General features: G+C 43.7%; 1 non-coding gene across 1 annotated transcript; it reads right to left on the bottom strand.

Annotated features, from left to right (window-relative positions):
• Positions 1–5607: 5607 nt before the first annotated feature.
• LOC119939850 lies at positions 5608–5745 on the bottom strand. The gene has a single exon (XR_005454812.1). It is a non-coding gene; the product is annotated as a small nucleolar RNA SNORA7 (small nucleolar RNA).
• Positions 5746–21509: the final 15764 nt, after the last annotated feature.

The following is a 21509-nucleotide window of genomic DNA, read 5'->3' as shown; positions in this document are numbered from 1 at the left end:
AAAGTTTGTATACTGGATATTAAATCACTTGGGACTATATTGACACCAAACAGTCAGTCAGTCAGTCATATTTATCGATCACTTACTGTGTGCAGAGCCCTGTACTAAGCTCTTGGGAGAGTACAGTACAACAGAGTTGGTAGAAACAATCCCTGCCCACAAGTTGCTAACAGTCTACAAGGAGATGTCTAGGCACTTGGATCTGTGACTGGGGCTTTTGGTATACACCCCACCTTCAACCCCACAGCACTTATATACATGTCTATAAATTCATATATTATAAATGATTTATTTATATAAATGCATGTCTCCCCCTCTGGACTATAAAAACTCACTGTGGGTAGGGAACCTGCCTACGAATTCTGTTGTACTGTACTCTGCCAAGTGATTAGTGCAGTTTTCTGTGCACAGTAGGTGCTCAGTAAATACCAATGATTGATTAAGTGGTCAGTAAATACCATCTATTAATGGATCAATTGCAGCTGTTGCAGATAGCAACAAGACACACTACAATCAAGATAGAAATGCACCTGCCTAGAGGAGAAGCTTTGAGAGGATCATGAGACAGTAGTCTAAACAAGACCAGAAGCTGCAATCAACAAATGCAATGGCACAGAAAAGGACAATCTTTGTATGTGTATATGGCCTGGACAAGCTATCAGTCTCACATTGGCCTGTTCACCCCATTTTATAGTAGCTTCACTATCCCTGATGGGACCCTCGTAGATAAAGGCCTACGAAGCGGGATTGGAAACCGACTTCTACAACCTGGGAGACTTAGACCTAACACAGAAGGCACATCCAATCTCCTGAATAATTTTATCAGCATCACAGTAGCCACACTGAACATCAAAATGGCCTATCAGGTTTACCAACAATGCAGTACCGCAACCCAGTCATTTTAGCAAAATAAGGCAAGAACCAATGAAAAACAAGATGATTGACAGATGGGATATCCAAGGAAAATGAATAATGATTTGTAAATGCTTACTATGTGAGGTAGATGCGAAATAACCAGGTTAGACACAGTCCCTGTCCCACATGGTGTTCACAATCTCAGCAAGAGGGAAACGGGCATTTAATCCGCATTTTGCTGATGAGGAATCTGAGGCATGGAGGACTTAAGTGATGGGCCCAAAGTCACAGAGCAGCCAAGTGGTAAGGTGGAATTAGAACCCAAGTCCTCTGACTCCCAGGCTGGGGCTATTATGGCAAGATACCCAAAATACCATTGTTTGGTGAGAAGAAATGGAGTATGCATAGGCTAAGACAGAACAAAGGCTTTAATGAGATACTGATGCACAGTATCATGCAATGTGACAGAAGATGGGTGGTTAGGAGACAAGAACAAGCAAGAGGCATTCTAGCCCATCGCTCTTGCAGTTGAATTTGTACCCATGGCATTTATGTACACATCTAACATTTATTTCTTTATAGTAATGTCTGTCTCCCGCTCTAGACTGTACGCTCACTGTGGGCAGGGAACGTGTCCAACAATGCCATATAATTATATGGTACTCTCCCAAGAGCTTACTACAGTGCTCTGCACACAGTAAACACTTAATAAATATGATCGATTGATTGACTGATATGGTAATCCCAATAGGGGTTTGCCTTCCTTGAACAGGGGCTTTTGGACCATGGCAGATTCAAAAAGAAATATCAGGTGCTGCAATTGGCCAATGCATCAGACACAGCCAAGGATCTTTTACATGCAAAGAGTCTGAAATGGACTGTGTCTCATCCAGGCCACACCCACATGGATGGATCGAATCACCCTCAGAAGCATCGGTTTTAACCTTAAAGAACCGTTCTATACTTTAATTAGTCTGTCGCATTTGCTGGGTACACATAAGAGTCGCCTGCCCAGTGGAAAATTTTTGAAATCCAGTTAATTCACAAGCCACAGCGATTGATGTCTTTGGAGAACTTTTCCTGGACACCAAAGGTCATATATGTGGAAGCTATTTGGCCTAACCCTGAGGCTGTTGCTTGTTGAATCATTTTAACAAAATGTCAGATTTTGGTTAACTCTACCTAGGAAACTTCACTTGACTGTAGCCTCTCATTTCCATGGGACTCTATCCAGCATAAGCAGGGGAAACTTTTTTTTTTTAACTTTATCTGAGTTTGCTCAAGGAACTGAAATCATCCAGGACTGAATCACATGCCATTTACTGAACCTCTTTGACCGGTGTGTAGAAAAGACTAAGAAATCCTTTATTCGGAGTCTCCTCCCATTCTGCAGTGCTGGGGCGCTCAGGGGACTACAGGAAGTAGTTGAGAGGTTTTCCAGGCTAACCATTTCAGCCGTCTCACCACAAGAACTTCCTATCTAGGCTCAGGTCTTCCGATCAATTTGAGTCTGCTCTTTATGATCAATAAGAACAAGCATTAGGATAACTTGATTCTGTTTGTGAAGTAGTTTTTGTTCACTGGCTCCCGTTTTCACACTGGAATGGCTCCTGTTTGCTTTAATGTTCTGGATCTGTGTTTATTTTCCCAGGAAAAGGAGTAAGACACCTTTAGTAAGTTAAACACAAAAGTGAGAGTAAAATTAATTCTACTCAAGAGAGTAAATAGAATGCTGAGAATGCGCCAGGGGAAAATGGCTTCTGGAATCCACAGCATATCGATGTAGAAATTGATTATGAATAACAATGTAAAACTATGGCAGGGGTGGATGAAAACGAATACTGAACTAAGCAGAGTTTTTCATCAGCAACATTTTCTCATATTGCAGAGGACTGACTGCTGTAATATATGGAGCTGTGGTAACTGGTCTAGGCAAGGAGGAAAGGTTTCCAAAGTCTCCTTTTGCCCAACCCACTGAACCAGTGAAAGCGACTTCAGTAACTGAAATCTTTTTGCCTGCCTACAGTTACACTGGTGTTGGAAAATGAATGACTTCAGTTACTGGAAACTAGTATTAACATTGGATAACTTCATATTTGAATAGCAGGGGAAAATAATAATGATTTTGATATATGTTAGGCTCTCACTTTGAGCCAAGCACTGGGGTAAGCTACAAGATAATCCGGTCAGACAGAGTCTCTGTCCCAAAGAGGGCTCTCAGTATAACAGGTATTGAATCCCTATTTCACAAATGGGGACACTGAGAAGTTTAGTGACTTGCCCAAGTGACTTGCTCAAGATTAGAAACCTAAGACGCCCAGGTCCATGCTGCTTTCTCTCGAAATGGTACGTCTTAACTTCATTAGATATGTTATTAGCACAGTTGTAGTATATATCTTCTCAAAGAAGTTCCACATGTTCAAGATTTCTAGTCAGGAGCACTTTAAGGTTTATTACAATGCCTCTAATGTCAACTTGCTATACATTTCCTAAGTTTTCTAAGTCAATCAGAAGAATTTGATTGAAAGTTCAGGTGCAACTGTCATCTGCTGTTTCTGATCATCTTGATAACTGGAGTACAAACATTTCTAAAAGCCAATGAACGTAAAAGAAAAGGAAAATTGCACTGCCTAAAACATACACTTGCTGATAGGAAGTATTTTTTCAGGGTACAATATACCAAATAGCTCAAGTTTAAGAGATTTACACAGGAATTCTGTCCTTAGGCAGGATAAATGAAACAAAAATAATTTTTAAGCAGATATGAGTTTTGCTCTTAAGGTGGAATGGTGGGATAGGGCATATTTTAATGTCCTCGAAATTACTCAGCAGAAGAATCAAGATGTCAGTGTTATTTCCCTTTTCTGTCTCTAAGCCTGAAAGTGACCTCAGCACATGAGCCCCATTGATGACAAAGTAGATTACCTCAGAACATCAACTGCTCAACAAGTCATTAATTTCGAGGAAACCACACATGCCTCTGTCATGGTAAGAAGTATCTTCAGATGGTTGGATGGGGGTGTTGGAGACTGGAAAAATTGAGGTTTTTGAACTCTAGTTCTGTTTGAATCACCATATAAGTATCTCCTTTACCCATCCTCCAACAAGATGATAATTTCTGGGTACCACGTCTAGAAGTGAATAGAGTGGAGCTTTAATTTACATCTAAGAAAAACTTTGAAATATGCACAGAAATGGCATAGTTGTATGCGATGGCAAAGTTGATTTGTTGGTGACATTTTAATTACACTGAGAATTAGTAGATGTTCATAAAACCACGAAAATCCATAAAAGATGAAGCCATAAATTTAAGGCTACATATGTTAATTATGTTTAGTGTGCAATAAATAAAATAATATATAATTCAACTCAGAGAAATAGTAAAATAAATTAGAGCAAATTTAGGGGTGAGTGTGAATTATATTTCTTGTTAAAAATTTGTTTGAGCTTTAGAGTAGCAAGATATCCCACCAAAAATTAAACCATTACTTGGAAATACCAACTTTGGTCTGTTATCCAAAATCAGATTTTCCAATTTTTTAATGGGATAAAAGGAATGTCTTCTGTCCATTCCTGATATGACTTCCCCACTATCTTAACTTGCATGAGACAGGCAATCAATAATAATAATAAAAATAACAATTCTGGTATTTGTTAAGTACTTACTATGCTCCAGGCACTGTACTAAGAGAAGCAGCATGGCTCAGTGGAAATAGCATGGGCTTTGGAGTCAGAGGTCATGGGTTCAAATCCCGGCTCCGCCACATGTCTGCTGTGTGACCTTGGGCAAGCCACTTAACTACTCTGAGCCTCAATTCCCTCATCTGTAAAATGGGGATGAAGACTGTGAGCCCCACGTGGAACAACCTGATCACCTTGTATCCCCCCCCCCCAGTGCTTAGAACAGTGCTTTGCACATAGTAAGCGCTTAATAAATGCCATTATTATTATTATTATTCTAGACTGTGAGCCCACTGTTGGGTAGGGACCGTCTCTCTATGTTGCCAACTTGTACTTCCTAAGCACTTAGTACAGTGCTCTGCACACAGTAAGCACTCAATAAATATGATTGAATGAATGAATACTAAGCACTGGGATAAATGCAAGATATTCCCGTGGAACACAGTCTAAGTTCAGATAGAGCTAACAGTCTTAATTCCCATTTTACAGATGAGGTAAATGAAGCACAGAAAAGCTAAGTAACTTGCCCAGGGTCACACAGCAGACAAGTGGTGGAGCCAGGATTAGAACCCAGGTCTTTCTGACTCCTAGGCCTGTGCTAAATCCACTAGGCCATGCTGCTTCCCATATACAATATCCATCCAGGCCAGTATTCTGGTCTCTGAAAATAACGGCGGGCTCCTTGGAAGGCATGTGTAATGGCAGTCCTCTTGCCATCATCATAATAGATGGAGATGCACTATCATACGTGGCTAACATTTCCTTCTGTTCTTAACTTCCCTTCATTGCCTTTTCACAATTTTGTGAAGGCCTGCCTGCCAGAGGGAAAGTCAGCATAACTTGGGAGAGGAGAAAGACAGAAAGCAGGGGGGCGGACAGACTCTATAATATTGGTAGACCTTGTCTTGTCTTATGCCGCCTAGTCATTTCCAACCCATGGAGACTCAATGGACACATCTCTCCGGTCAAAATCCGAAAGTGGTTTACCATGGCCTCCTTCCATGCAGTAAACTTGAGTCTCCACCCTTGACTCTCTCGTATGCCGCCGCTGCCCAGCACTGGTGAGTTTTGACTTGACACAGATTGGCTTCCACTCGCTAGCCACTGCCCAAGCTAGGAATGGAATGGACAGGCCTCTGCTTAACTCTCCCTCCCATAGTTGAATCTGGTAGAGTACTGGAAACTCTTCAGGTTCGCCCCTGAGAGGGGTGGTAGATGTTAGTATCATTGATATAAGGGAGTTGAGGAAGTTCACTTACAGGTTTTCTGGACAGATTACAGAATTACTGTCAATAATGCAGGCAAGGTCAGAGAAGGATGGGAAGGTTGTACTCTCCCAAGTGCTCAGTTCAGTGCTCTGTACATAGTAAGTGCTCAATAAATACCATCGATTGATTGATTGAAAAAGTCCAGAAGGAATTTAAAGACATATTTGAGGTAAATAAGGAGGGCAAATCAGCTTTTCAGATATGAACAATGGCAAGAAAGAAAAAGAAAAAACAGACTACATAAAAACAACTGAATTAATACCAGAAACCTAAAAAAAAATAAAATGGACCAGGAGCCTGGAAGACGACGGGGAGCTTGATGTAATTAGCAGCTCTGAGCCTTAGGGGAGGGAAAAAAATCTAATGAACAGGGCTGAAAGGCTATAAGCTCTATAGGGAAGATAAAGTTGGGAGAATGGATGGGATGTGGAATTTTGAGGAATTCTATTTGTGGGACAACTTTAAGAGTAATAACAGTAATGATGTGGGTGATAATGGACTCAGCAGATTATTGATTGACTGATAGGGAAAGGGGATGCAGAAAAAGACCCTTTTGCCTCCACCAATATTCTATAGCCATCATTTGTATTTATTGAGAGCCAACTGTGTGCAGAACACTGAACTAAATGCTTTCAAGAGTTCAAAAGAGTGCCTGCTTTCAATGATATTACAACCGTGAGGGGTAGTCACGCAGTCAAACAATTTATAGATAAGAAGGAGAAATGGATGAGTAATTGAGTCTGTGTTTAATAGTAGGGTATGTAAATCATTATGGACAAATTTCTTCTTCTGGTCTTTCTCCTTCCCTTCTAGCCAATCCTTCTCAGTCCATTGATTGATTTTATTTTTTTTTTTTTACTCCCTCTTCCTATTTATGAGGGCCTCTAAAGGCTCAGTTTTGGGTTCCCCTCTCTTCTCAGTCTAATACCCTTAATCCCTTGGGGAGCTCATGGCTCACATTACCACCTCTATGCTGGTGAATATGCTGGCGAATACTAAATCTACCTCACAAGCCCTGCTCTGTCTTCTGAAATTTCACATTTCCTTCCACCTCCAGGACGTCTCTCTCAATATATGTTCCACCAGCAACCCAATCGATCAATTGATCAACCAATGGTATTTATTGAGTGCTTACTGTTTGCAGAGCACTGTACTAAGCATTTTGGAGAGTATACAGTATAACTGAGCTTGTAGACATGTTCCCTGCCCACAGTGAGCTAGGAAATTGAACTCATCTTGCCTCTTAAATCTTCTCCTCTGCTTAACTTTCCCATCTCAGTACAAACCCTAAACGGAAGAGGGAGGAGAACTCATAGACCTGTACTGTTCTGCTACTACTTTCTAGTCTAATTGATTCAGACCCTGTGTGGGCAAGGAATGTGTCTGTTTGTTCTTGTATTGTACTCTTCCAGGTGCTTATTAAAGTGTTGTGCACACAGTAAGTGCTCAATAAATCTGATTGAATGAATGATTGAATGCAGTCCATGCAGCTGAACTGTATTTTTCAATACTTGCAATGAAGTGAAATAATTGAAATAATTGCAATAGAGAAGCAGCGTGGCTTAGTGGGAAAGAGCACGGGCTTTGGAGTCAGAGGTCATGGGTTTGAATCCCGGCTCTGCCACTTACCAGCTGTGTGACTTTGGGCAAGTCACTTCACTTCTCTGGGCCTCAGTTCCCTCATCTGGACAATGGGGATTGACTGTGAGCCCCCTGTGGGACAACCTGGTCACCCTGTAACCTCTCCAGCGCTTAGAACAGTGCTTTGCATAGAGTAAGCACTTAACAAATACCATTATTATTATTATTAAGTGTTTTGTAGTTACCATTGTATGCCAGAATCCGCTCTGCAAGCCAGAAATCATACACTAGCCCTGCAGAAACAGGAAAGGGCCTATGCCCTGTGCCCTGTACAGATCTGTTTCTCTGTCCTGGCTTATGCCCCTGGTCCCTGGGGCATCGTAGACTGCCAGAGTAGACCCAGATGGGACCCAACCCAACCTGAGCCGGGTCACATTCCAAAACAGAGATTCTCTTCAAGTCTGTTCTGGGCCTGATCTTTCCAGCAACCCTGGAGGCAGACCAATTCCAATCATGTCATGGGGAAATGTGGGAGGCTTTGGAAGTTAATGAGGGGCACCTAGGAATTCCAGTGGGATCAAAACTGAGCTTCCGACTACTTCTCTTGCTCACACAACGAGCCACCTAGGCTGACTCTACAGTCACCGATGGCCACTCTATTTGGATGACTATTGTGTGTCCTCCAGCTTGTCTGAAAAGAAGGGGTTAATATTCCTCTGGGATCTGCAGGAATTAGCTAAAAACAGAGAGGAACATTGTGTTATTGCCTGCCTGAATCACTGATTTTTATATTTCCCCAATGCAATTGTCAGTTTGGGGAATGAACCACCCATACCATAATCCGAACTAATGCTGAGCATCGTAGTCATGGATATAAATCCCAAACTTATAAAATACAGAGTGAAAAGGCAAACAAATCCGGATATCCTCAGTAACGCTGTCTTTCGTTTTAGATTTCCTAACTTTGAATATATGTGGCAACGTTTAGAAGGATAGCAAGAAAAGCTGCGCCGACGTTAAGATTGAAAAGAAAATCAGGCGGAGGGAGTTCTTCAAATAATACTCAAAAGTTGACTGGAGATCGCTTTTGTTATCTGGTCCCATGTCTTTTCCTGAGTGGGATAACTGCAAAGAGAAGCATTCATACGTGCATGTACTTTGGAAGACGCACGCACACGAAAAGACTTGCATGTGATTAGGAAACCATTTTCAGAATCATCAAAGTGCTCTGCATGGGCAAGTAGCCTGAAGAAAACCACGACTGTGTACCAGCCTGCAGTTGGCAAGGACTGCACACAACTGAGACGCTTCCCATCGGTGACATACACCTGAACACAGCCACTGAATTCTGGGACCTGGATGACACAATGTCTAGTAACCCCCCAGACAAGAAGATTTTGGGGGGCTGACCAAAAAGACTGACGTTTCAAGGAGGAAATCAATCGCTCAAACAATGGTATTGAATGTGTGCTTACTGTGTGCATGGCACTGTACTAAGCACTTGGAGGTGTACAGTACAAAGAGTTGGTAGACACTTTCTTTGCCTGCAAGGAGCTTACAGTCTAGAGGGGCAGACAGACATTCAAATAATTGACAACAATGTACGTAAGTGATATGGTGCTGAGGGTGGGTGGATATCAAGTGCTTAAAGGGTAAAGATCCAAGAGGGTAGATGACGCAAAAGAGATAGGGAGGAGGGGAAAGGAAAGCTCTGTCGAGGAGAGCCTCAGAGAGGAGATTAATCAGTGGTGCTTACTATGTGCAAAACACTATACTAAGCACTTGGGAGGGTAGAATACAACCAAGTTGGTACACACATACCCTTAAACAATAAGCTTACAGTTTAGAGAGTTGATTTTAATAGAGCTTTGAAGGTGGGGAAAGGTGTGGTCTGTCGTCGGTGAACGGGGATAGAGTTCCAGGCCAGAGGGAAGATATGAACAAGGAGTTGGCGGAGAGATAGAGGAAACTGAGGTAACTGAGTAGGTTGACGTTAGAGGAGTAAAGTGTGTGGTGTGGGTTCTAGCCAACCTGCTACGGGAAGCGGCATGACCTAATGGGAAAAGCACAGGTCTGGGAGTTCAGGAACCTGAGTTCTAATTCCAGCTCTGCCACTTGCTTGCAGTGTGATGTGGGGCAAGTCACTTAACATCTCTGGTTCTCAATTTCCTCATCTGTAAAATGGGGATTCAATGCCAGTTCTCCTTCCTTATTATACTGTGAGCTTCATTATGTGACAGAAATTGCGTCTGACCTGATTATCACCTTTCCTGCCTTAACTCTGCCCTCTCCTCTGCCAGGCAAAACTATTTTTCTTCCCTTACTGACACCTATGCCCATCACCCCCATCAGCTTTTCCAGACACTCAACTCCCTCCTCAGGCCCACTGTTCCTCCCCCTCCTCCATCCTTCACCCCCACAATCTGGCCACCTACTTCATTAGGACAATTAAAAATAATAATAATAATAATAATAATAATAATAATGGTATTTGTTAAGTGCTTACTATGTGCCAACCACTGTTCTAAGCACTGGAGTAGATATAAGGTAATTAGGTTGTCCCCACCTGGGGCTCACAGTCTTAATCCCCATTTTGCAGCTGAAGTAACTGAGACACAGAGAAGTTAAGTGACTTGCCCAAAGTCGCAGAGCTGACAAGTGGCAGAGTCGGGATTAGAACCCATGACCTCTGACTCCCAAGTCTGTGCTCTTTCCACTAAGCCACACTGCTTCTCAATTAACACTATCAGGACTGAGCTCCACAAAGTCACCCCTTCCCCTTCTCCATCCCCTTCAGCTCTCAACCCCCTCCTCTACTTTCCCATGCTTCCCAGAAGTATCTTAGAGAAGCTGCGTGGCTCAGTGGAAAGAGAACGGGCTTCGGAGTCAGAGGTCATGGGTCCAAATCCCGCTCCGCCAATTGTCAGCTGTGTGACTTTGGGCAAGTCACTTTTCTTCTCTGGGCCTCAGTTACCTCATCTGTAAAATGGGGATTAAGACTGTGAGCCCACCGAGGGACAACCTGATCACCTTTTAACCTCCCTAGCGCTTAGAACAGTGCTTTGCACATAGTAAGCGCTTAATAAATGCCATCATTATTAAGTATCTTCAGAGGAGAGCTCCTCCCTCCTCTTGAGTGCCACCCCCTCCACCTGTGCTTCGGACCCCATTCCCTCTCACCTTATAAAAACTCTCACCCCTTCCCTCCTCTCCTCCTTAAACTTCCATCTTCAACCACTCAGTCTCCAACAGCTTCTGCTTTCAAACATGCCATCTCCCCCATGCTAAAAAAAAACTCTCTTGGCCCCACTGCCTGCTCCAGTTAATGCCCTATCTCCCTCCTACCCTTCTTTTCCAAACTCCTAGACCGAGTCGTCTACACTCACTGCCTCGAATTCCTCAACTCCAACTCTCTCCTGGACCCACTCCAATCTGGCTTCCTCCCCCTCCACTCCACCGAAACTGTCCTCTCAAAGGTCTCCAATGGCCTCCTTCTTGCCAAATCCAATGGCTCCTACTCTATCCTAATCCTCCTCGACCTCTCAGCTGCCTTTCACACTGTCGACCATCCCATTCTCCTCAACATGCTATCCAACCTTGGCTTCATAGACTCCGTCCTCTCCTGGTTACAGTCTAGACACAAGCTTCCAGTCTAAGGAATAATAATGATAGTGATAAATGCTTCTTAATTGCTTACTAAGTGCCAAGCACTGAGCTAAGCACTGGGGATGATGCTGCCCATGATGCGTGGGCAGGGAACATGCCCACCAACTCTGTTATATTGTACTCTACCAGGTGCTTGCCACAGTGCTCTGCACACAGTAGGTGCTCAGTAAAAACGACTGATTGATTATTACTCACTGTGCTTCATTCTCACCTGTTTGCCACCAACCTTTTGCTTTTTTCCTTCCATATGCCTGGAATTCCCTCTCTCTTCACGTTCACAAATCCACAGCTCTTCCCCTCATCAAAGCCCTTCTAAAATTGCATCTCTTCCAGGTGGCCTTTCCCGATTCATTTCTAATCTCCCCAGTTTATAAACTCCAACTATCATTTCATCACTTCCGTGCTGTAAGTGATGTAAATGTAAACTCATTTTGGTCAGGGATTGTGTCTTTTTATTGTTTTATTGTACTCTCCCAAGAGCCTAGTGCAGTGTTTTGCACACAGTAAGTGTTTAATAAATACGATTGAATGAATTGAATGAATCTCTCCACCTCCCAGAGCACTTATGTTCATATTTTACCTACCCAATCACTGGAGTACAAAGTCTCCATATTCCTTCCTATCTGTAATTTATTTTAGTGCTTCTCTTCCCTCTGGAAGGGGAGGAATCATGTCTACGGTTTCTATCATATTCTACTATGTGCTCAGTACATATTGCATGTATCCAATTTAGAACAAAAGGTGGTTGTGAAGCCCTCAGATTTGGAGAGATGGCTGTTATGAGATATGGTTTTGAGTTTGTGGAATGCCTTTCAACCTTAGAAACTAATACAGAACTAGTGAGCTGATCTGCCCAAAGCCACCTGTGCCCTCTGAAGGTTCCATATACAAGAGTCATGGGGTGGTGGAAACAAGTTCCAAGGGCAATTTGGCAGGCTTGCCAGCTAAAATCCTCAAGAAAATCCCTATTCTGGCTGTAAATAGCCATGGACCCTAAGGCCCAAGGGGATATCACTAAGCAATAAATCTTAAAAGTACCTTGGAAAAGTCAGGGTTGGCATGTGAGAATCAGATGCCATAAACACTTAGTCCATTTATTACCTGCAGGAGACTAGAGCTTCCTTGGAGATAAGATGGACAAGTGCATCCTCCCTGTTGACTGACTCTGGCGATCAGCTTTGTAACACTGCTCCTTCTCCTCCCCTTCGTCATCATCATCAATAACATTTATTGAGTATGTAGTGTGTGCAAAGCTTTGTACTCAGCATTTGGGAGACAAAATCTCGGCCCACAACTCTCCGCATCCCCACCATCTCCTCCCCCTGCCCTTCTTCAAACCTTCCTCTGCTCTCCTCAGTTTCCTCATTTATCAACTTCTCATATCTTTATCCCCCACAGTGTCCATGTCCTCAAAGTGTCCACACACCTCCTCATCTCCTCTGCTTCCCAGTGCTTTTAACAGTTATTCTTGGCCAATTCAGCCCCTTCCCCCATGGCATCTTTGCTTCTCCATGATACCCACCGTAGCCATGGGAGCCAGGATGGCTGAGTCGGGTGGGGGGGCCCAGGATCGGACCACCATTGCCCTCCCCTCTTTCCCACTTGGGCCCCCCGGACTTCCACATCAGGAGGACAATCTCAGGGAACAGAAGGGATTAGCAAGAGGACAAGTTAGTGATCCCTTTCAAGTCTTCCTTTACTCCTCAACCAGTCTGATCTAGTTCAGATACTTGGAGCTGACCTATTCTACTTATTTTATTTTGTTGGTATGTTTGGTTCTGTTCTCTGTCTCCCCCTTTTAGACTGTGAGCCCACTGTTGGGTAGGGACTGTCTCTATGTGATGCCAATTTGTACTTCCCAAGCGCTTAGTACAGTGCTCTGCACATAGTAAGCGCTCAATAAATACGATTGATTGATTGATTGATTGATTGAGAGGGGAGAGCTTCAACCGATTCAAACACTTAACATTTCTTGCCTTGACTACTGAATCAGCTTCCTCCCTGACCTCACTGCCTCCTGTCTCTCCCCAGTCCAGTCCTTTCTTCACTCTGCTGCCCAGTTCGTTTTGTCTGAAAACACATTCAGTCCATATCTCCCTACTCCTCAAGAACCTCCAGCGGTTTCCCATCCACCTCCATGTCAAACAGAAATTCCTTAGCAACAGATTTAAGGCATTTAGTCAGCTTACCCCCTCTTACCTTACCTCGTAGATCTTCAATTACAACCTAGTCTACTGACTCCATTCTCTAGCGCCAACCTATGAACTGTAACACAACCCACGTTTTCTCTTAGTCCTGGTATTCCCTCCCCCTTCATAGCGCACTGTCCACCACTCTATTCACTTCACAACCCCCCTAAAATCACTTCTTCTCCAAGAGGCCTTCCCTAAGTGCCCATTTCTCCTCTTCTCCCCAGTGTGCTGACTTTGCACTTGGCTGTGTTCCCCCTTAAGCTTTTTGAAGCCACGTGGTTTAGCAGATAGAGCACAGGCCTGGGAATCAAAAAGACCTGATCTAATCCCAGGTCCGCCACACATCTGCAGTGTGACCTTGGGTAAGTCACCTAACTTCTCTGGGTCTCAGTTATCTCATCTGTAAACTGGGGATTAAGAATGTGAGTCCCATGTGTGGCAGGGACTGTATCCAAACTGACTGACTTGTATCTACCCCAGTACTTACAACAGTGCAGGACACATAATAAGTGCTTAACAAGTACCATAATTATTATTATCATTATTTTTATTGTTACCTTTATTTTGATACTCACTCCAGCTACTATTTCCCCTATCTATAATTTATTTTAACATCTGTTTCCCCCCAGAACACTGCTAGGTCCTTGTGGGCAGGAATTGTTTCTACCAACTTTGTTGTACTGCACTTTCTCAAGTGCTTTGAACACAGTAAATGCTCAATAAATATAACTGATTGATTGATTGATTGATTGGATTGATTGATGGCAACCAGGGAAGAGACAGGGAAAGAGAGAAAATAATTTCAAAAACAGGGCTTGTCAGGATACAAGAGAGGGTACAGTGACAGGACCATACCCGAGTGGAGGAAGTGAATTTTGGGGACTAGAGAGTCAGGAGTGGGTGTACAAGATTTCTGAATAAGTAGGGAAATAATTTTGGTTAAGAGGGAAGAGCTTAAAGTTGGACAGTTGCACAATCAGATCCATCCATAAGTTCATTTTATGGAAAAGAAGGGGTTAAAATTTGCCTTTACGTTTGAGCTGTTGTGTAGATTGGGAAATGTACATCATTAAAGTATTATAGCACAGTTCTTTATGTAATGTATTTATAACATTTTATCTAATTTTTATGTCAGTGGAATTTCTTTTATTTGCTATCACATGAATGTACCATATCACTCATATAATTAAGTACACAATTCTAAGTCTTTTGGGTAAAAATAGAATAGCAAACCTGAGTTCAGAAACCATCCCTCCCGTTGATGATGTCATTATTAAAATAAAATTTGTTCTGCCTTACAGTGTTCAATGTCTGACAGGTTTAAGGAACTAATTGTGATTCCAACAATGAGATCCTGGAACACAGATGTTCCACCACCCCTGCATCACTCTCCTTCTGGTTCAGTGTTGAGGCAGTGTGGGCTAGTGGAAAGATCGTGGGCCTGAAAGTCAGAGGACCTGGGTTCTTATCCCTCTTCTGCCACTTGCCAGCCGTGTGACCTTGGGTAAGTCACTTAACCTCTCCGGGCCTAAGTTCCCTCATTTGTAAAATGGGGGATTCAAAACCTGTTCTCCCCTCTACTTACACTGTGAGCCTCTTATGGAACCTGATTATCTTGTATTTACACCAGGGCTTAGGACAGTGCTTGGCACATAGTAAGCCCTTAACTAATACTACAATTATTATTGTGTGTGTGAAGAAATGGACAATGGCAAGAAGCCAATTGCTGTGATATTTAAAAAAAAAAAACCTCACTGTCAACATTGTCTTTGAGTCATCATCATCATCATCAATCGTATTTATTGAGCGCTTACAATGTGCAGAGCACTGTACAAAGCTCTTGGGAAGTACAAATTGGCAACACATAGAGACAGTCCCTACCCAACAGTGGGCTCACAGTCTAAAAGGGGGAGACAGAGAACAAAACCAAACATACTAACAAAATAAAATAAATAGAATAGATATGTCCTGAAGGATGGATACCTGCTGAGGAGTACAGTGATTGTAAAAATCCACTAAGCCCTTGTACACTACAATTTAATAAAGAGGACTGAAAGACAGTCATCATCTCTTATGGCTTGAACATCCTTCTCTATTTTTTTATGAGGTTTCACTATTGCACTCACTGCTCCATCCCCTTTTCACTTATTTTACTGCTTTTAGGAAGCAGGACTTTTCATCACACCTCTCTCTTTTCACACTTCTAGACTTTTGCATGCCGGTAACTGAATTTATGGCTAAATTCGGACATTTAGCAGCCTTTTACCCTGGACAGCTTAGCAGTCTGTTGCAGGCTGTCTCTTGTTAAGACTGCATTCCTCTACTTGAATGTCAAGTGGACTTGAGCCAAAAACAGAATCAGAGTAAAATCCCTACACTATTTCCCGATCAGCTGAACAAATGACTACAATCTAATTTAAATGCATTTTCCTTCTTTGTGCATAAGGGACATGGTGTGCAGCTGTTGAGATCTGGTTTTCTTGCCTGTGGTCCCAAACTCATTTAACTCTTATTGGGGGGCATTCCAGGGTGAGATATGAGGCATGTGGCTCCAGTAATTAACCTTGCCTTCAATTTCCCATGTGGCACTCTGGCAAATTGCCCCTTTAAATTACATATATATATATTTAAATCAGGAAGAGGGGAAAGTCAGTTTCATTCTTGCTTGTTATTCTTAGGATTTAGTGCTTCTGCTGTACCTGCGCCCACAATGAGCTATTCACACTCTGCAGGCATCAGTCAGCTCTCATTGAACAAATGCAAAATTCACCTGCTGGAGTGTGAAAGGTATTTTAATCAACTTAGCAGAATTGTGTTTTTAACTCAGAGATGATTGAAAATTCAGACCAAGGCAACAGCTCCAGCTCCACTTTTCTCCCTGGGGGGCTGGAGTACATGGTTTGCAGGGAGGGTGATTCTGGGGCAGAAGATGCCAACCACATAAACACCTTCCTCACTTCAAAGGGTCTGACTTGGTTTCACCACCATTCTAAGTGGAATACATAAGGTGGGGCAGAACAGATAGGCTTTAGGAGTTTTTCAGATGAGAAAACATTTCATCTGGCTGTGGGATGGAGAAGAAGGAGACTAGGGTTAAAGTGAAGGGGAAAATCTCCTGGGCACTCATTTTCATTCCTTCTTTTTTTTAATGACTATAGGAGAAAGGCCTGGGATAGGAGATGATTTAAAAGGAGATAAGAGAAAATCCAGCACCGTTTCCTTTAACCCTTAAGGATTCAGCTCTTTGGGGAAATTTTCTGTATCCTAGACTTTAAATGTAGCCTTAAGGTTTTAGAAATAAGGGAGATTCTTCTGATGAGGTACATGAGGCTCATCTCACAGAGTCAGACTACTAAGCAGAAATACCTACCTAATTCAAAACTTGTCAGGGAGAAGGGGAAGTAGAGAAGTAGCATGGCCTAGGGGAAACAGCACGGTCCTGGGAGTTAAAGGACCTGGGTTCTAATCCCAACTCTAACACTTGTCTGTTGCATGACCTCTAGACTGTAAGGTCATTGTGGGCAGGGAACACGCCTACCAACTTTGTTATTTTGTAGTCCCCTAAGCGTTTACTACAGTGCTCTGCACACAGTAAGCACCCGATAAATATGCTTGATTGATTGACCTTGGGCAAGTCACTTAATTTCTCAGAGCCCCAGTTACCTCGAAATGGGGATTAAAACTATGAGCCCTGTGGGAGACATGGACTGTGTCCAACCTGATTATTTTGTATTCATTGAATCAGATTTACTGAGTGTTTACTGTGTGCAGAACACTCTACTGAGCACTTCAGAGAGTACAACACAACAAATCCACAATGCAACAAAAACAGGCACATTCCCTGCCCACAATGAGCTTACAGTCTAGATTGGGGGAGACATTCATTCAGTCATTCATTCATTCAGTCATATTTATTGAGTGCTTACTCTGTGCAGAACACTGTACCAAGCATTTGGAAAATACAATTCAGCAACAGAGACGATCTCTGCCTAACAACGGGCTCACAGTCTAGAAGGGGGAGACAGATAACAAAACAAAACAAGTAGACAGGCATTAATGCCATCAAAATGCATAATTAGAATTATAGATATATACACATCATTAATTAAATAGAGTAATAAATATGTACAAATATGCACAAGTGCTGTGGGGAGGGGAAGGGGGTAGAGCAGAGGGAGGGAGTAGCGGTGATGGGGAGGGGAGGAGGAGGAGAGGAAAAGGCGGGGACTCAGTCTGGGAGGCCTCCTGGAGAAAGTGAGCTCTCAGTAGGGCTTTGAAGAGGGGAAGAGAGCTAGTTTGGCGGATGTGAAGAGGGAGGGTGTTCCAGGCCAGAGGTAGGACGTGGGCCCAGGGGTCGACAGCGGGACAGGCGAGAACGAGGAACAGTGAGGAGGTTAGTGGCAGAAGAGCAGAGTGTGCAGGCTGGGCTGTAGAAGAAGAGAAGGAAGGTGAGGTTGGAGGGGGAGAGGTGATGGAGAGGTTTGAAGCCAATAAATAGTAAGGAGTTTTTGCTTCGTGCGAAAGTTGATAGGCAACCACTGGAGATTTTTGAGGAGGGGGGTGACATGCCCAGAGCATTTCTGTGGAAAGATAATCCGGGCAGCAGAGTGAAGTCTATTCCAGGCAGTACGGTGCCTAGCATATAGTGCTTGACAAATACGATAAAATGGGAGAAGCAACCCTAAAGAGAGAAAGATGTTAAGGCAGTAAGTTCTAATCCTCTACATGAATATTAGTGGGCAAGGGCATAGTGGAGTTTTAAAAGCACTAAAGGGTTTGAATGGCAGAGTAGCCTGAGACAACTTTTTGGATGCAGAATTCCTCAGAGGTCAGAAATGACAGGCAACCTTGACATTATCCTTGTCTCATCTCCTTTAACTCACATATCAAATCCGTAACCAAATCCTGTCAGTTCTATCTTCACAAGATGTCTAGATTCCGCCTCTTCCTCTCCAACCAAGCTTCCACACTGGTCAGTCAATCAGTCAATCAATCAATCAGTGGTATTGATCCAGTGCTTCTGGGTCATTCATTTATTCGTATTTATTGAGCGCTTGAGTGTCAGAGCACTGTCCTAAGCACTTGAGGGAGGACAATGGAATAGAATCAATAGACATTATCCCTGCCCTTAAGAAGCTAATCACCTATGAATTAAATTCATAACTAAATTATCCAACCCCCATCTCAGGAAACACCTGGAGAGTTTCCAGTACTCTACCAGTGTTGGCTACTGGAGGGAGAGTCAAGCAGAGGCATACCCATTCCATTCCTAGCTTGAGCAGTTGCTAGCAAGTGGAAGGCAATCTGCTACAAGTCAAAACTCACCTGTGCTAGACAACAGCAGCATGGCAGAGAGCCAAGGGCGGAGACTCAAGCTTACTGCAAGTAAGAAGACAATGGTAAACCACTTCCAGATTTTTACCAAGAAAACCCTATGGATAGACTACCTTAACGATTGCAGCTGGAAGTGGGGCATTTGGGGAGAGATGTGTCCATGGATTCCGTATGGGTCAGAAATGACCCGACAGCATAAGGCAAGACAAATTATCCCTCAATAATTTCCTTTTTACCCCAGGAATAGCTGGGGTGGAGAGAGAGACGTTCATCCCCCCATGTACATCTTTCAGACTGGATTTCCTGCAAAACCACAAAGCTTTTTATGTGACAGAGTTTACAGCCAGCTTCACGGAGCTGGATCCTCTCTCCCCTCACCTCTTGGGCATATCCTCCCCTCCTGTCTGGAACTCTCTCCCCCTCTACAGCTGGCAAATCGCTGCTCTCTCCATCTGCATAGCCCTTCTGAAATCACAGGAGGCCTTCCCTGATTCGCCTTTCAACTTCCAACCTTATATTCTCCCCATCTGAGAATGTCAGGGAGAATAATAAACAAAAATACTTCCATATCAATCAATCAATCAATCAATCGTATTTATTGAGCGCTTACTATGTGCAGAGCACTGTACTAAGCGCTTGGGAAGTACAAATTGGCATCACATAGAGACAGTCCCTACCCAACAGTGGGCTCACAGTCTAAAAGGGGGAGACAGAGAACAGAACCAAACATACCAACAAAATAAAATAAGTAGGATAGAAATGTACAAGTAAAATAAATAAATAGAGTAATAAATATGTACAACCATATATACAGGTGCTGTGGGGAAGGGAAGGAGGTAAGACGGGGGGATGGAGAGGGGGACGAGGGGGAGAGGAAAGAAGGGGCTCAGTCTGGGAAGGCCTCCTGGAGGAGGTGAGCTCTCAGCAGGGCCTTGAAGGGAGGAAGAGAGCTAGCTTGGCGGATGGGCAGAGGGAGGGCATTCCAGGCCCGGGGGATGACGTGGGCCGGGGGTCGATGGCGGGACAGGCGAGAGCGAGGTACAGTGAGGAGATCAGCGGTGGAGGAGCGGAGGGTGCGGGCTGGGCAGTAGAAGGAGAGAAGGGAGGTGAGGTAGGAGGGGGCGAGGTGATGGACAGCCTTGAAGCCCAGGGTGAGGAGTTTCTGCCTGATGCGCAGATTGATTGGTAGCCATTGGAGGTTTTTGAGGAGGGGAGTAATATGTCCAGAGCGTTTCTGGACAAAGATAATCCGGGCAGCAGCATGAAGTATGGATTGAAGTGGAGAGAGACACGAGGATGGGAGATCAGAGAGAAGGCTAGTGCAGTAGTCCAGACGGGATAGGATGAGAGCTTGAATGAGCAGGGTAGCAGTTTGGATGGAGAGGAAAGGGCGGATCTTGGCAATGTTGCGGAGCTGAGACCGGCAGGTTTTGGTGACGGCTTGGATGTGAGGGGTGAATGAGAGAGCGGAGTCGAGGATGACACCAAGGTTACGGGCTTGTGAGACGGGAAGGATGGTAGTGCCGTCAACAGAGATGGGAAAGTCAGGGAGAGGACAAGGTTTGGGAGGGAAGACAAGGAGCTCAGTCTTCGACATGTTGAGCTTTAGGTGGCGGGCGGACATCCAGATGGAGATGTCCTGAAGGTGTCCATATCACCTAAGCTCATCCCCAGAGCATTCAGTACACATCATACCCCTTAAGCAATTAGTACAGTGCACTGCATAGAGTAGGTGCTCAATAAATACAGTTGATTGACCAATTGCTTCACATGGTTTGTAGAGAGGTGCTGCTTAACATGAAGATATTTTTTTTCCAGTGGAAATCGACAGGCATACTTAATAATAATAATAACAATGATGATAATTGTGGCATTTGTTCAGTGCTTGCCGGGTGCCAGGCACTGTACTATGCACTGTGGTGGATACAAGCCAGTCAGGTTGGACACAGTCCCTGTCCCACATGGGGCTCACAGTCGCATTCCCCGTTTTATAGATGAGGGAACTTCACTTCCAAAGAAGTGAAATGACTTCCCAAGGTCACCCAGGAGAGAGGTGGCGGAGCCAAGATTAGAACCCTAGCTCCCAGGCCCATGCTCCACCTACTAGGCCATGCTGCTCCTGAGGGTGAGAACTGTCCCTCAGCCCCATACTGGTGGTTGGATACGTTAATGGATCTTCAGAGAAATAAAATGTCATTATACCCAGGAAAGCTAAATTTCATAGGAAGTTAATTGTCCCTCAACAGTTACACTAAGAACTTTAAAAAAAAAAACTTTGCCAAAGAAGGGTATCAACATTTTAATCTCACACACTGATAAAAAGAAAAACGCAGCAGTGAGAGGAAGGGGCGGGCTGGTTTTTGTGGAACCAAAGAGGAGAGAAACAAAATGCTCATTGTTTGCAGAAATATTGCACCTGCATTAAATTTGCTGCTGACATCCTTAGGTAGAAATTTGATTTTTCCTCATTCTCCCTCCCTTCCTTATTTTCAACCCTGCGGAATCTGAGGCACGCAAACCTTCCTACTTGTCACTGACAAATTTCTTTCTTCCACCATAAAAGAGAATAGGCCTTCCTCACCTAGTTTACCATCAACAAGTCATCTCTGCTATGCACCTGCATCTTGTAACTCTACCCTGTATTTTGCAGAGCTTCATACTTGTGTGACAGACATGAGAGATCAATTTCCTGCCTGCCCTGGTCTCAGAACCTGGGGGTCGGGGTGGAGGGGGTCCTATTCTGACAACGAGAGATGCTTCTAAAGGTTCCTGTGTCCCAGAGGAACAACATTCTCAGAGGTCAGTCTTTTAGGGGAGCCCTGATATCAGTACCTTGAAGGAAATGCGAGTAAAAAACTTACTCCAGTCAAAATTTCAATAGCACCGTGTCCAGTATACCATGGAAATAATAGGCGTATAATAGTAGTTTCTT

The sequence above is a fragment of the Tachyglossus aculeatus genome, chromosome 17, assembly GCF_015852505.1.
Source record: "Tachyglossus aculeatus isolate mTacAcu1 chromosome 17, mTacAcu1.pri, whole genome shotgun sequence".
NCBI classification, from domain to species: Eukaryota; Metazoa; Chordata; class Mammalia; order Monotremata; family Tachyglossidae; genus Tachyglossus; species Tachyglossus aculeatus.
The sequence above is the reverse complement of the archived record's forward strand: the minus strand, read 5'-3'. Positions and strand labels throughout refer to the sequence as shown.